Source organism: Notolepis coatsorum (assembly GCF_963971535.1).
Source record: "Notolepis coatsorum genome assembly, chromosome: 2".
NCBI classification, from domain to species: Eukaryota; Metazoa; Chordata; class Actinopteri; order Aulopiformes; family Paralepididae; genus Notolepis; species Notolepis coatsorum.
The window spans coordinates 216284808-216300441 of record NC_140166.1 but is presented as its reverse complement, the minus strand read 5'-3'; the positions used below and the strand labels follow the sequence as shown (position 1 = coordinate 216300441).

The 15634-nt window shown below is 41.5% G+C and overlaps 1 pseudogene across 1 annotated transcript in view; it reads left to right on the top strand.

The window, feature by feature from the left end:
* LOC311223754 (voltage-gated delayed rectifier potassium channel KCNH5-like) overlaps nt 1-15634 on the top strand; it is a 301501-nt pseudogene that overhangs the window by 6957 nt on the left and 278910 nt on the right. Inside the window, exons 2-3 of the transcript in view lie at nt 840-963; nt 11445-11551. The product of the transcript in view is annotated as a voltage-gated delayed rectifier potassium channel KCNH5-like (transcript). The remainder of the gene's footprint in view (nt 1-839; nt 964-11444; nt 11552-15634) is intronic.

Here is a 15634-nt window from a genome sequence, read left to right as displayed (position 1 = left end):
GGTGGGGAAATGCCTCGTAACCAGCGCCGATGACTCTCCAGGATGGCATTACCCAGAATGCCTGGCTATGTATTTGTTGCACTCTATTGTAGCCAGTGGAGTAATTTGCTCAGATCTGCCAAGGGAGATGGTGGGTTGGTAAATTGTTAGTATTTTTTTCCCCTCTAAAATCTGTTGTTGTGTTTGTAAATTCTTGCCAGAATGAGATACCACCCCTAATTTGGAGCACACCGCCATAAGCAGCACGTGGGGGGGGGGGGGGGGGGGGGTTGGCAAACTGTGTCGGCCGGTCTGCTGTGGCCAATAAGCAGGAATGATTTGGGAATAAGCTAGTTCGATGAGATTGGGGGGTTGAATTCCTGCAACGTGTGCTATAGTAGCCTCCAGGTTCTGTTTGGGCACACAGGTCTGGTTTAATGGTAAGCGCTCCACTGTAGCACACAGACCTTTATTTTTATAGATAGATTTTTAAGGCATTTTAAGGCATTTCTGATTTCCAGTAAGAGACAGGAAATCAGGGTGAGAGAGAGACATTTTACATTACATTACATTTAGTCATTTAGCTGACGCTTTTATCCAAAGCGACTTACAAGTTCTGTACGACAGGTCATCAGGAAGGATACAACTCTATCAGCTGAGACGGAGGATGACATGACAAATTTGAATCTAGAAGGTTTTAATTATATGGTACCTGTCTTTAGCGCGGCGTGCCTCCTCTATACCTCGGCCTACACTCTAGTTTGTCATTCGGGTTTGCTATTCAACGTCATATTATATGGTATGTAAAGTAATTGACTAAGGCTGTAGTCTGACATGACATGTCCCCTGTCCCCTGTCAGAGACCAGTTTCCTCCTGGGGAACGCCCAGATCGTGGAGTGGCCAGTAGTCTACAGTAATGACGGATTCTGCAAGCTGTCTGGCTTCCACAGGGCTGAAGTCATGCAGAAGAGTAGCACTTGCAGGTATCTATCTATCTATCTATCTATCTATCTATCTATCTATCTATCTATCTATCTATCTATCTATCTATCTATCTATCTATCTATCTATCTATCTATCTATCTATCTATCTATCTATCTATCTATCTATCTATCTATCTATCTATCTATCTATCTATCTATCTATCTATCTATCTATCTATCTATCTATCTATCTATCTATGAATGAATGAATGAATGAAAACTTTATTTAACAGATTGCAGAATGGGTACAATACAGTACGGCTCAATACATACAATTGTTAAGGGGATGCAGACCTGAGAAAGACGTTTGTCTTGTTTCCATCAGGGTCCCCCATTTTCAATTCATATAGACATTTATGACATACATAACATACATGACATTTATGGCATAGGGACATATAGGTATTTAGTACTGATACATTTGTGACATAGGCGGTATTCAAATATACAGTACTGTTACCCCTAGATCCTGACAGAGTATATACATATGATGGGGAGGGGACTGTACATTAGGAGGGGGTGGGTGGGTGGGAGGGGAATATACATACGGCGGGGAGGGAATATATACATGCGGTGGGGAGGAGACTGTCTATTAGGAGGTGGTGGGGGTTTTGGGCATTTACGGTGGCCAGTTTCGAATTGCAGCCTCCCGTAGGTGCTCTTTAAGGGCGGTTTTGAATGTGGGCAGGGATTCACATTCCTTTACAGCTTTGGGTAGGGCGTTCCACATTGTTGTGGCATAATTGCGAAACGTGTTTAGTCCCTTGTTTGAGCCGAATCTGGGTTTAACATGATTTGTTGAGCTTCCTCTGGTGTAGTGGTTGTGGTATTCACTGACCTTTGGGAAGTATTTTGACATGTACATGGGCACCCCGGTCGTATAGTGTATCTTGTAGACCAGGCCCATTGCAAGTTGCTGTACTCTGTCGTCTACTCTAAGCCATCCTAGGTTGGCAAAGTGGGCAGGGGTGAGGTGGGTTCTGGGGTTCAGGTCAAGTAGTAGTCTGACCAGTTTGTTTTGTGATGTTTGTAATTTTGTTTTAAGCGCCTTTGAGGTGCTTTGGTACCATGAGGTGCACGCATAGTCATAGTACCCTTGAATGAGTGCTCCTGCCAGAGTCCTCAGGGTATTCTTGTTTACCAGAGAGGAGATCCGGTACAAGAATCTAGTTCGTTGGTTGACTTTTTTTATTACATTGGATGCCATTTTGTCACAGGAAAGATTTGCCTCTAGGATGGAACCCAGGTAGGTAATTTCGTCTTTCCTTGTGACAATATTGTCACCCACTGTAACTGAGAAGCCGTCGGTCTTGCTGAGTTTGTTATTTGAACCGAAGAGAATGGACTCTGTTTTGCCCATGTGTAATGATAGTTTGTTATCAGCGAGCCATATGCAGATTTTGCCTAGTTCCGTGCTGAGGGTTTTTTCAACCTGCAATTTGTTCTTGTCAGAGACCAGCAGGGCTGAGTCGTCCGCAAACAGGAACAAGTTGCAGTCACAGGCTGACGACATGTCATTTGCATAAATTAGGAAGAGTAGCGGTCCTAGTATGCTTCCTTGTGGAACACCACAGCTCACTGTGAGGGGGGGGGATAGAGTACCGTTTACCTCTACCATCTGTTCTCTCCCCTCCAGGTAGGATTGCATCCAGCTCACCGATAGGCTATCAAAACCAATTGCTTTTAGCTTGTCCATTAGAATGGAGTGATTGACAGTGTCGAAGGCCTTTTGTAGGTCCAGCATGACCATGCCGCAGTATTTGCGGCATGGTCATGTATCTGTATCTGTATCTATCTATCTATCTATCTATCTATCTATCTATCTATCTATCTATCTATCTATCTATCTATCTATCTATCTATCTATCTATCTATCTATCTATCTATCTATCTATCTATCTATCTATCTATCTATCTATCTATCTATCTATCTATCTATCTATCTATCTATCTATCTATCTATCTATCTATCTATCTATCTATCTATCTATCTATCTATCTATCTATCTATCTATCTATCTATCTATCTATCTATCTATCTATCTATCTATCTATCTATCTATCTATCTATCTATCTATCTATCTATCTATCTATCTATCTATCTATCTATCTATCTATCTATCTATCTATCTATCTATCTATCTATCTATCTATCTATCTATCTATCTATCTATCTATCTATCTATCTATCTATCTATCTATCTATCTATCTATCTATCTATCTATCTATCTATCTATCTATCTATCTATCTATCTATCTATCTATCTATCTATCTATCTATCTATCTATCTATCTATCTATCTATCTATCTATCTATCTATCTATCTATCTATCTATCTATCTATCTATCTATCTATCTATCTATCTATCTATCTATCTATCTATCTATCTATCTATCTATCTATCTATCTATCTATCTATCTATCTATCTATCTATCTATCTATCTATCTATCTATCTATCTATCTATCTATCTATCTATCTATCTATCTATCTATCTATCTATCTATCTATCTATCTATCTATCTATCTATCTATCTATCTATCTATCTATCTATCTATCTATCTATCTATCTATCTATCTATCTATCTATCTATCTATCTATCTATCTATCTATCTATCTATCTATCTATCTATCTATCTATCTATCTATCTATCTATCTATCTATCTATCTATCTATCTATCTATCTATCTATCTATCTATCTATCTATCTATCTATCTATCTATCTATCTATCTATCTATCTATCTATCTATCTATCTATCTATCTATCTATCTATCTATCTATCTATCTATCTATCTATCTATCTATCTATCTATCTATCTATCTATCTATCTATCTATCTATCTATCTATCTATCTATCTATCTATCTATCTATCTATCTATCTATCTATCTATCTATCTATCTATCTATCTATCTATCTATCTATCTATCTATCTATCTATCTATCTATCTATCTATCTATCTCCTTGCTGCTGTTTTGTGTATTATAAAATGTTGAAAAGTTGTCAAAAACATTATATTTCCATATTTCTTATGGCTAGAATAGAACATAAATATTATGTTATAGAATAGTAGATACATCTTATGTTATAGAATAGTACATACATCTTATAGAATAGAATAGAACATAAATCGTATCATATAGAATAAAACATGAATCCTTGAATTGCTCAAATCCAACAAGTTTGGATCATTTACATAAATTTTACAAGCTTCCTTGTGCATTTTAAGTAGATACAAAATCCATTGTTCTTTTAACAATAAAAATTTAATTTGCCTTTCAAACATACTGTAGCTGAACACATCCTTTCTTGTTCAGTCTGATCGGTTCCTACGTGACAGAGGTGTTTGTAGCCTCCTCTGTTGGTCTCAGCGGTAGTGATTCACATCACTGTGGAGCGCCTCAAGAGCGATTACAGGATTCAAATTTAGTTTATTGCCAGAGAGAGTCGACGGGTAGCGACAGCCTAGAGAGGATAGAGAGAGGGACTTGTGACTGTAAGCTGCTGGTTCTAATCCCCGTAAAATCTAGGCACAAAGGAAGCAAACAAATGTTCCTCTACTACTGTTGAGGTGCCTTTGTGCAAGGAATGTCACCGATTGTAAGGATTCACATAATGCTGTGCCCCAGGACAGTTCAATCACTATTTGTGAACACGCACCACTCTCTCCTACAGCTAGCTGGGTGTAAAATCTGGGGATGCTCCTTAGTTAGACAGTAAATGGGGGCATTGACTATGATGAGTCATACAACGTTGATTTCTCACAACCAAATTAGGATCATAAACTAGAATTGTTAACAGGTCTGAACCCAAATTTAACCCTTTCACTACCACACTACAGAAGGTTAACCTTTCACTACCACACCACATACGGTTGTGTGGCAGTGAAAGGGTTAAGGGTTAACCCTTTATGTGGTGTTAGGGACTCCAGCGACCCGTTTCAAGGTTATAATATGTAATAACTACCATGTAGTTGATTTTATTAGAACAAGGCTTTATGATATCCTCCACAACACATACTGTATATAAGCACAGCAAAACTATGTTTCACCATTTTGAAAATTCTGAAGGTATCTGCAGAAAAAAAGGTACGACTGTGGTGTTAGGGTCATTCTTGACCCAGCAAGGTAAAACTGTACTATACAAATACTAAATATAAATAAATAAAATAATAATAAATATACTAAACCTTTTTTTCAGAAGTTATATTCTAATATTGTTCTATTATTGTCAGAAAACATTATTATCTATGGGTTTCACATTTTAGTATATTATGATTGAACAACCTCATTTTCATCTAAAAAAATAAGGGACATGATGTGTCTCGGGGGCCATAAAAGCAAATTACAATGGGATTATATCGTTATGAATGCATATAATGTTAGTTAGGATGTAGTATTAACTATATCGAGTGATACTCATTTTTTTTTTAGTGGTCAGGACCGAGTTAGACCCCGGGTCGACATTGACCCGCTAACAACGGTCAGTGGTGCCAATGGACCTATCTCAAACCCTGCCCTCTTTTCTTGATCCTCCAATCACAACTGTCGCTTGCAGAGGCAAGCGACAGTTGTGATTGGAGGATCAAGAAAAGAGGGCAGGGTTTGAGATAGGTCCATTCCTAACACAACATGAGTGTTAAGGGTTAAAAGAGATAGACAGCACCAGAACCGGCAGAGCTGCGCTGCAGAACTCCTCACCATCTGGCGTTTCACGTGCTCTGAAGAACGAGCTCGTGACTGCTGCCTGCCGCTCAGAGGGACTTTGAAATGAATCCAATTACAGTTGCCAGGGGGGGGGGGGGGGGGGGGGGAACGACGCCGGTCCCAGGCCCTGCTCGAGAACACATTGTCCCGGCGGCGTCTGTCAGTCAGAATGTATGAAATATAAACTCTAAAGTAGTAGCTTCTAACCCTCCCTCACGGTTTCCCTCGCTCATGGGCCGGCGGGTGAAAAGGCTCCCCTGTTTTGATTGATTGATTGAAAACTTTATTAACAGATTGCAGAATGGGTACAGTACAGTACGGCTCAATACATACAATTGTTAAGGGGATGCAGACCAGAGAAAGACTTTCATCTTGTTTACATCAGGGTCCCCCATTTTCAATTCATCGTAACATATACAGTATGACATATATGACATACAGATAGACAGTATACTGCTACATCTATACATTTATGACATACCAGATTTGCAAATACAGTACTGTTTGTGATACGAAAAGAGTCCAGAAAAAGAGTATATACATTTGACGTAGAACTGTACATTGGAGGAGGTTGGATAGGTGGGGGGGACACTGTACAAACTGTACAAGCAAAACTGTACATTGGAATATTGACAAGACCATACTTGTGTGTGCCGTGGGCTCGGTGAGAATAGGCGGCATGTTGTTCAACTTAGTCCCTCGGCTCCGTTCTGCCCGGTCCGGGGCTTCTGCGGAGGAGGAGAGGTGCAGGCAGCATACAAACTAAGGCGAGAATAACGGAGACAGCGGCAGACAGACCTCCCCTTAAGTGACACTGGCTCTCTAACTGCCTGCCCGCTCAGACGGATCCCTTCAGGAAACTCAGCCTATAGCTGGACTCAGATCAGTTTGACCGCTTGACTCGAAGAAAACAACAAGTGAAAAACCAGTGTTTACATTTAGCGTAGTGGACGTTTACATTTAGCGTAGTGGACGTTTACATTTAGCTTAGTGGACGTTTACATTTAGCGTAGTGGACGTTTACATTTAGCGTAGTGGACGTTTACATTTAGCGTAGTGGACGTTTACATTTAGTGGACGTTTACATTTAGTGGACGTTTACATTTAGCGTAGTGGACGTTTACATTTAGCGTAGTGGACGTTTACATTTAGCGTAGTGGACGTTTACATTTAGCATAGTGGACGTTTACATTTAGTGGACGTTTACATTTAGCGTACACAAATCACACATTTATGCAAATTCACTGTGACGAATATGTTTGCGTCGTTGCAGCAGGTGTATTTCTCGCTCCAGATGCGATCGTTTCGACAACATTTTACGCTTTCAGTTTCAGCTAAGCTGCACGTGTGTCCCTGCTGCTCCTTCCGTTGACTCTGCATGCCGTGCTGCACACCGCCTCAACACCTCTCACCTGAGTTATTTCTGGAGCGTGCAGGCTTAGGTGAAAATAATGAAGACACCAGCGACAACAGCTCACCTCAGAGACAGTGACCCTCCAGTGGACGAGGGGCGGTTTTTCCTGCCTTGATTTTTTCTGCTCTGACGTTCATCGTTTATCACTACTGACCAGGGCTTGACATTAACCTTTTGGCTCACCAGCCACTGTGGCTAGTGGTTTTCCAAAGTCACTAGCCACTCAGCATTTTCACCAGCCAAAAATCACACACACACGCACGCACGCAAGCACGCACACACGCAAGCACACACGCACACACACACACACACACACACACACACACACACACACACACACACACACACACACACACACACACACACACACACACACACACACACACACACACACACACACACACACACACACACACACACACACACACACACACACACACACACTCTATCCAGTTCGTTTTTATAGTGTAAAGTTTGGCTACTTAAGACGTTTGTCTACTTAAGACTCATGTATGCTACTGACATACATGAAACATTAGGAACCAGTGTTGTTGTATGTGACTCGGACTTGTTACTTGATAAATGCATTTTGTAATAGGCCCTAATCATTTGGCATAAGATATTGATGGCTAGTCCATTTGTTTGGCTATTGTGTCACAAAGTAAATAAACTCCTGAAATGGTGACCGCTGTGTCATTTATGTTTAATGTAGACCCTTTGTTATTCAGATTCAGATTCAGACAACTTTATTGATCCCGCGTGGGGCAATTCATATTGTAGCTTCACGGGTAACAAAAACAACAAACAACTGCTGCACTACCAAAACGGTTAACCGTTTCACTGCGACAATACACAGACGGTTAACCCTTTCACTGCCACACGACAGCCGTCGGTTGTGTGATAGTAAAGGGTTAACCTTCTGTCGTGTGGCAGTGAAAGGGTTAAGTAGGACCAACCGTTACGCCAAATCTTTTGTACCCTCGGCTATCAGACCTTTAAACACAGACCGTAGTCATTTTAATGGAACGTCATAACTGTTAAAAAACACGTATTTGTATGTCAGCTCTTTGACTGCCAGAGTGGACCGTGATGACTTGGACTCTGGCTCTTCTTTTGTGACTCGGACTCGCACACTGGGGACTCGAGACTCAACTTGGACTTGAGATGTAGTGACTCGACTACAACACTGTTAGGAACACCTGCTCTCTCCATGAACTGGACCGCTGGTGCTCCAATAGCCCTATATATTACAGTTCTTTTCATGCTTTTGGATTTTGCACAGGGTATACTAATCAACCCTCTACTTGCCCCTCTGGTGAAATGCATGTGAACATTCAATCTGTAAGTTATTTTGTTGAAGATAAATATGGGATTGTGAGTCAAAATGACTTATTCCCTGAAAACAAAGATAAGCACTGCATTTAAAGAGGTCCCCTCTGCATTATTGCATGTTGGAAACTTACTACGAGGCGACAGTGGCTCAGGAGGTAGAGCAGTCGTCCGGTAATCAGAAGGTTCCTGGTTTGATTCCAGCTCCTCCCGGCAGCGTATCGAAGCGAGACACTTAACCCCTAACTGCTTCCGACGAGCTGGTTGGCACGTTGCCTGGTTGCCTCTGCCGGTGTCTGAATGGGTCGATGTGAGGTATAAGTTGTAAATCACTTTGGATAAAAGCGCTGTATAAATGCTATCCATTTACTTAAATTGACCAGATTTGTCGATGAAATCAACGAATAGATTAGTGGACATATCTTACGACTGAGTCGACTGTTTTTAGTGGTGGACAGCCTCGATACTTAGGAGGGTCTTTTCCTTAACCCTTTCACTACCACACTATAGAAGGTTAACCCTTTACTATCACACTACAGACGGAAAAAACGGTGGAAGTACGGTGGAAAAAAACTCCAGAATCTCTTCAGAATCTCTCATAAACACTCGTCTGGAATCTTATTTGTTTATTTATTTTACCTTTATTTAACCAGGTAAATCAATTAAGAGCAAATGGTTTATTTACAATGATGGCCTCGCAAGAGACAATGGGTCTCATTCCCGAACGGATTTACGACCAAAAAAGTCCTCTTAGGCAGATTTCGGAGTGCTGGACGTCCTGCGATGATGTCGGGGAGGTTTTGACCCTCTCTGCGCCGCCCCCTATCTCCCTGTCTCCGGCTGTCTCGGAGCGATGACCGGAGTGTTGAACGTGCCGTGATTAAGACAGGGAGGACGCGACCCTCTTTGCGCCGCCCCTGTGCCTCAAATAGATTCGCTATCAGCTCTATCTTTAATCTTTCAAAATGTTCAGTTGCTATCGCTATCAGCTCTATCTTTAATTTTTCAAAATGTTCAGTTGCTATTGCATGCACTCATCTGTGTTTCACTACACACATGAGTGCATGCTTACCAATTGTCCGTCTGCAACACTACTATCACCGACATCTAAGAAGGGAGATCCCCCCTTGAATGGCCCTTCTAAGGTTTCTCTCCTCCACACTGCCTGTGGTGCATTTTTCCCTATTGTTAGGTTTTAGTGAGTTTTTCCTTACCTTTGCGTGGGGTATGTCTGGGAGTGCTTGCATTCATTCATTTATTTGCATTTATTTAAAATTTGTTGGACCTTATGGTGTTCTTGTTTTGTTCTTGACTTATTGTTATGTTTCTTCTTGACTTGTTTAAAAAAGACGTGCCCGGCCCATGGGGACATTAACGCGTGTTGTCGGGCCTTACAAATAAATTTGATTTGATTTGATTTGATTAGGGCTGGTAGCGCGATTCCCCACATTTTCCTGAGATCAGATTTGAGCGTGGCTGAGAGCAGATTTAAGAGTGCTGAGGAGCACACTTATGATTGATTGACTAATTGAAAATTTTATTAACTTGACAGACTGTGTTCTCATAGTGATTCCTTCATGTTAACGCTACAGGCCTCCTTGGAATGAATTATTTAATCATAATTAAAATGAATATGACAACATTTGTACGATAAGAAATTACGCATTTGATGTCGGAAAAATAAATAATATGGATTAATCTGATCACAGGGCAGCTGGATTAACTATATGAACCAGCTATTTTGGACAAATGTATAATTACTTTAATTACTCAGATATTCAAACACAATTATGCAATTATTGTGAAATGATTGAAAATAATAATTATGTAATGCCTTCTGTGGAATTTGTATTTCTTATTTGTTACACATCTGTTTTAATGATTAATTATATACATTTGAAAGAATGCAGGTCAACATGCAATATATCCCATTGATTGGTATACAATGGGACAGACCTTTGTTTGATATAGCTATAAACCTGCATTCCTTCTTTTATTTTTATTTTTTTATCTTTTCCCCCCTCCTTTTTCCTCCGTTTTTCTCCCATCCCAATGTTAGTCGTTATGCCAATTCCCAATCCCCTTCCTGGTCGCTGCGCACCTACCCCCTACAGTCGGTCTGGGAGAGTGGAGGCTATCACATGCTTCCTCCGACACATGTGTAGCCAATCAACCGCTTCTTTTCACCTGGCAGCGTGGACTCTCACTGAGAGGGTGTAACGTGTGGAAGGATCACATTACCCCCCTTAGATCCTTTCCTCGCTGAGCAGGCGCCCCGACCGAACTGTAGGAGTCGCTGTTTACAACGACCAGAACCCACCCACCAGCTTTCCCAAAAATTGACAAATAATTGATTTGATAATTCATAGCCGACATATTGTAGCTAAACGACAGCCGCAATGCAAACTTTTACAAACCCAACTAAAAGAGAGGCATAAAGCAATAGCAGTGAGATGGGGCACCATGACAGACAGGGGGTTTGGCTCCGAAGGAGATATTGGCATGAGGTGAACATCATTGTCACGTGTCGTTCAAACCAGCAAATGGCCACTTTTACCACCAGGAAAGAAAGAAAGAAAGAAAGAAAGAAAGAAAGAAAGAAAGAAAGAAAGAAAGAAAGAAGAAAGAAAGAAAGAAAAGAAAGAAAGGAGAAAGAAAGGAAAGAAAGAAAGAAAGAAAGAAAGAAGATCAATCAGAATAATTCTGTTAGAAGTGATTAGAATATTGCTGCCACCCCCTGAAAGATAATCACAATTGAGCTCTGCCAAGAAATTCACTTAGAACCACCAGAGGATTGAGCTGTGAAGGAGACTCGATGTAGGCGCGCTGTCTTTTAATTTGACTGTACCTTATTAAAACCAAACGTGGAAATTGACGAGCGGCACGGAAGCCACTGTCACATTGTGATGTGTGTGATATGTGGCTTGTGGGGGGGGGGGGGGGGGGGGCAGGGGTCAGGGGTCAGGGCGTTATTGATGGGAGGTCACTGGATTCTGTCTCATTACTTGTTTCCCTTCCAGTTTTATGTACGGGGAGCTGACGGACAAGAAGACCATAGATAAAGTGAGACAGACCTTCGATAACTATGAGTCCAACTGCTTCGAGGTCCTGCTGTACAGAAAGAACAGTGAGTGTGTTTTTATATTATTATTATAATAATTTTATTATCATATTTTCCTTTTTTTAAATCACCTCATAATTCCACATCTGTTTGAATATAGATTGTTGTAAAACCTCTGATACTGTTTTTCTTTTTCTTTATTATATATATTTTTTTATATCTTTATTGACATTTCCATCCTTTTTTAAACATAATATAGTATAATATATATTATATAATGATCAAAAAACAACACAAAAGAAGAAACTGAAAGGAAAACAAAAGAGAGAACAAGCTAAAGAAAAACAACAAAAACAACAAAAACAGCTGTAAAAGGCTGTGATAGGCTATACAAATATAAACAAACACAAAACATGAAATAAATGTAACATTACATCTTTAAAGGTCACATTCAGGAAGGTGGGTGGTTTAGCTTCTCTCTTATGTAATCTATAAATGGCCTCCAAATTCTTTCAAATGTATAAGAGGAGCCACGGACTGTCAGTCTACATTTTTCACGTTTAACACAATGGTGGCCAAGCACGGAGAGCTCCGTGTTTCGATTCCACCCGTGTGGACAGAGGCACGGATATATCCGTGGCAAGTTGTTTTTGCTGTTACTCCATTTTAATAACCTATTCAAGGTCGCCGAGCTGCACTGCAGATTTACCCTACTCTTTGAATTCGCCAACGTGCAATACCGGCCAGATCCTCTTAGGGGCGCTGTCGCGATAATGCAGTGTGCACTGTGGCTGAAGGGAGCATTCTTTTTTTGAATTTTTTTGAGTTTCCAGTAGCTGGATTCTATATGTGTAGCCGTTTTTGCATCGCAGCTTTCACCATGCAATAAGGGGATTTATCAGCCAATGGACATATCGATCTACCAGATGGCGATCGATAACGGGGAAATGCTTTGGGGGATCCCACCGGACCACGGTAAGATCTTTTTCACGTAAAGTACATCCCAATCGGGCATTATTATGATACTCAACCAGGCGTTCGGCCTATGAGGCTAATGAGGCTAACGCGGTTATTGGTAATCAATAATCAGAAACGACGTCCCCGCCCCCCCCCCCCCCCCCTTTCATGCATACTGTACATGCTTGAGGATCGTGCCGATCATATGCAGTTTGAGTTTTAACTGTAGCGTATCTATAACCGAAATGCCATTGGTTTTAACGTTATTAGCTATTAGCCCTTTATCTCGGCTTCCAGGAAATATACTAGAACCGTATAACGCTTATATTCACGGCGCTATAAAATGAGAACATATTAATGTTTTTTTTTCTTTAAGCCATTTTGAAGGGACGGTTTATGGTCTCAATTGACAATGAGAATGGACAGATAGCAATACTATAATATAAAGTATAGATTTAGCTCTACAAACAGCCCCACGTCTGTTTACATTTCCTGGTCCTCTTGAGATTAATTAGACTCATCCCAGTGGCCGCGATTGTGTTAAGATGCTGCATCACCTCTCTTAGAGTCCAGCTAGTTTAACACTTTGATTGCCAGCGTGGCGTGCACTATTTATCGTTGGATGCCACCACCCACTTCAATGATAGCGCTCTAAACGCATAATCTCTGTCTTAAATTATGGCTATGTGTCTAATCTACCTGTCGTTTATCAATGACTTGTTTGCAGTCAACATTGTCGAGCCGGATTGTTTTTTTTTATAGCATTTTGAAAAGCCCTAGTTTTTCAGGAAAATATATAGATTACGTGATAATCGTCCTTTACTGGAATATTCTGGAATACACAAAAAACGTTGTAATTTTTCGGCCTATTTATGAATTGTTTTCAAATAAACGCCAGATTATCTATAGTATATGTGTACTTATGCACGCTATAGAAGCGATCTGAAAAATATATTCTCTCATTTCCTGATCAGCGCGCACACACAGACACACACACACACATAGGGCACACGTTGATATATAGGTCAAAACAGATCCGATTATCCTAAGACTGGTAAAATAAATTGCTTACCTCAGATCAGATGTTATCCAAAAAGATTATTCCAATTCCTGATCGCCATTCCAAATATCGATCGTGTTTATTGATTCAGCGTTGGGTACTGGAAATATATAATCCACGCTGTTCTGAGGGTCGGCGATCAACTTGGGTCTCTTCAGATGCCTCGCCGGAAAAGTAACATGAGGAGGCTGGACCCCCCCCCCCCCCCCCCCCCCATCAGTCTAAACCAATGGGGTGCAGTTACACAGGGAGAGACGATAGGGGGCGGTATTTTCCCAATTGAGCTCAGAGAGAGTCTGCAACACTAGCGTGAGGCTCAATTGATGAAATATGAATTCAAATCGCTAATAAAAAAAAAATACGACAAACAAACGCTATATGTCGTTGGTGGCACTCAACTGGCGGCATGAACTAACGACAAATCGCGTCCCTGGCACTCAAAGTGTTAAGATGCTATATCACCTCTCTTAGAGTCCAGCTAGTTTAAGATGCTGCATCACCTCTCTCTGAGTCCAGCTAGTTTAAGATGCTGCATCACCTCTCTCTGAGTCCAGCTAGTTTAAGATGCTGCATCACCTCTCTCTGAGTCCAGCTAGTTTAAGATGCTGCATCACCTCTCTCTGAGTCCAGCTAGTTTAAGATGCTGCATCACCTCTCTCTGAGTCCAGCTAGTTTAAGATGCTGCATCACCCCTCTCTGAGTCCAGCTAGTTTAAGATGCTGCATCACCTCTCTCTGAGTCCAGCTAGTTTAAGATGCTGCATCACCTCTCTCTGAGTCCAGCTAGTTTAAGATGCTGCATCACCCCTCTCTGAGTCCAGCTAGTTTAAGATGCTGCATCACCCCTCTCTGAGTCCAGCTAGTTTAAGATGCTGCATCACCTCTCTCTGAGTCCAGCTAGTTTAAGATGCTGCATCACCCCTCTCTGAGTCCAGCTAGTTTAAGATGCTGCATCACCTCTTTCTGAGTCCAGCTAGTTTAAGATGCTGCATCACCTCTCTCTGAGTCCAGCTAGTTTAAGATGCTGCATCACCTCTCTCTCTGAGTCCAGCTAGTTTAAGATGCTGCATCACCCCTCTCTGAGTCCAGCTTGGTGGGTGAGGAGACTTCTAGTGAAGAAGGATCAGCCTCTGTGCCACATGTTCTCATCTGGGGTTTAGTTCCAGTGAGATTCTCATTGTTTTCCCCTAATATGCTCAAAATAGCTATCATAGGATCTAGCTGAATTTCCATTTTGAAAACATCTGACAGTGTTTTGAAGATTGATTTGTGATCTCCATTTACATAATAAGGACACTGATGAAAGTAGGCAGATGAATTACAGTGTTGTTTGAGGCGTGTGGCAAAGGGAGATGGAAATCAAACACAGACACCCGCGGTAAGTAGTAACCATAGAAGGGAATATAACAGCCTTAGAAACACGCACTGCCTTCTCCTCGGAGGAAGTCAAGCATACAGCGTTCTAATATGTCACGCTCCGCGTGTAACTCTCTCAATAATCCATGGCTGCGACTTGGTGGGTCGGCTCTTGTCAGACACTCTAAAATGTCCCATGCGAGTTTTGCCCAGAAATGTATATTTAAACGAGAACATTTCCGTTTTTCCCACGACATTGACATGGAGCACACTCCGTCCTGTCTGACGCCACGAGGAAAGCGGTCACAGCGGCACCAAATACGTACGACGTGTCTTGTTTATGGTTGTTATATGAAATGCATGCACCGTGGTATGGAATATCAGCCACTCTGACGGCACCAGTGGATGGATATGATGTGAAACATAGAAGTCAGTTTTAAAAGTAGCGTACGGTTCCTACAAATCGTGCAAGCTACCCCTGGAACACAGAGGCTGAATAGGGGGTATTGAGGGTACAAATCGGGCAAGCTACCCCTGGAACATGTGGGCTGAATAGGGGAGGGGAGGGGGGGTACAAATAAGGCAAGCTACCCCTAAAAACTGCAGGCTGAACAGCTGGGGGGAGTTATTGAGGGCACAGATCAGGCAAGCTACCCCTGGAACACATAGGCTGAATAGGGGGGGGGGGGGGGGGGGGTATTGAGGGTACAAATCACAGAAGCATTCAGTACTGGGAGACAATGGTTATTTTTTCAATACGTTTCTATGACGTCACAC